At 42.5% G+C, this 1630-nt stretch overlaps 2 protein-coding genes across 3 annotated transcripts in view; one reads left to right on the forward strand and one right to left on the reverse strand.

Annotated features, from left to right (window-relative positions):
- Positions 1-1630, reverse strand: part of LOC103389163 (threonine synthase-like 2) — a 649915-nt gene that overhangs the window by 400661 nt on the left and 247624 nt on the right. The window lies entirely within an intron of this gene.
- Positions 1-1630, forward strand: part of LOC103389202 (sia-alpha-2,3-Gal-beta-1,4-GlcNAc-R:alpha 2,8-sialyltransferase-like) — an 18136-nt gene that overhangs the window by 3531 nt on the left and 12975 nt on the right. For both annotated transcript variants that reach the window (XM_025062844.1, XM_025062849.1), the window contains exon 2: positions 278-424. The gene's annotated coding sequence lies outside the window, so the exon portion shown is untranslated. The remainder of the gene's footprint in view (positions 1-277; positions 425-1630) is intronic.

Below are 1630 nucleotides of genomic sequence, written 5' to 3' on the forward strand. Positions count from 1 at the left end.
AAAGTGAAATAAAGTTAAAAGATTCTGGCCGCCCTGCACTTTAATAAGATTAGAATAACATAGTTGTTTTTTTACTGTAGAAATCACACCATCGTCTGCATAACAGAGCATCAAACTTGTTAATGTCTATGACGTTCACAATGGTGGACAGTTTGGGTTTACAAACTCTGTCTTTATTTTTATTCCATAATAGTTTTCTAACAATCTGGATAACAGACCACAAGATATATGACAAATAAAATGTCCGTCCGTCCTCTCTCTGTTTCTCTGCTTGCAGACCAGACTTCATCTATTTTCATTTTGATCATCCCATCGTCAAAACGATGCCGGACGACAGTTCATTACTCCAGACGTGAACACAGTCACTGACACTGTCCCTGTTTATTTACAGTGACGAGCCGGACCACTGGAGAATCAGCTCCAGGTACATTCTAATTCTAACTCCAAGACTGTGTTTAATGAGAAAATAACGCCTTGTGATGTGTACTGTCAAGTCACATGATCAGTATATTGTCTTAGGAAACTTTTTATTGGTTAGTTAAGAGTCTTCTCAATTAATCTGAACAATTTGTCACATGAACAAAATGTCACATTTTTAACCTACCAACCTTTTCTTTCAGAAAATAATTGCCACTTGTTAGCGTTAGTTATGATTTTATATTGAGTTCAGTTCGTCATAAACTGGATCGTGACCTTGTTCTGAGCGTGACCTCTGACCTGAGGCCTGGTTTACAAAATGTCCACCATTCCTCCCTCTCCTCCTCCCCCTCTTTCACCTCCCTTTTCTCCATCTTTCTTTTGCTTCATTTTTGATTTTCTTTTTGTTTCTTCTCCAAATTCTGTAATGAATGCCTTTCCTCCTGTATGTGTGCGTGTGTGTGTGCGTGATTGATGCTGGACAGCTCTGGTCACGCACCCACTGAAATTGATTGGCCGCAGCAACTCCTGCAATCAGCAGCCAGTGGCCACCTCTTTCTCTTTCCTTTCCTGTTCCTCCTTTCTCTGTTTCACCCCCTCCTTCGTCCCCTCCACACCTCATTGGTCAGCTAGGTTGCCAGGCAACAGCCCTGGTCCAGGTATTCAGCGTCGGGCATGAGAGGAGACAGAAGAAAAATGAGATGACTGATAGAGAGAGAAAGAGGAGATGAGGAGAAAAGGGGAGCGATGGATGAAAGGAGGGATTAGGAGAGAAGTGAGCGATTAAAAAAAGCTGGAAGAAGAAGAACAGGGAAAAAGAGCAAAGAAGGAGCTGGAGTGGAAGGACGGAGGAGAGGAGGAGATGTTTGGAAGGAGACAGATTGAAAGTATGGAAAGGATGCAGTGAGAGATAGAGTGATGGAAGGAGGAGCAGGAGGGGGGGAGCAGAGGGGGGAGGAGTGGATTTTCCATCTCCTCTCACCTAATTCTTCCATTTATCTTTTCTCTGCTCTGAAATGAAAAGAAATTGACCTTTCAGCCTGTAGGTATGCACAGACCCTGGACCAGAGGAGTATGGACTTTCACTCTCCAACCATCTCCATACCACCACTGTTTCCTGTTAGTGCCTGAGAAAACTTTGAGTTTCAGGAACCATTTTTTTGCAGACAGCAATGGAATGGAACAATGCATATACAATATATATGATATATAT

The sequence above is a fragment of the Cynoglossus semilaevis genome, chromosome 14 (genome assembly GCF_000523025.1).
Source record: "Cynoglossus semilaevis isolate Cse_v1.0 chromosome 14, Cse_v1.0, whole genome shotgun sequence".
In the NCBI taxonomy this organism is placed as follows: Eukaryota; Metazoa; Chordata; class Actinopteri; order Pleuronectiformes; family Cynoglossidae; genus Cynoglossus; species Cynoglossus semilaevis.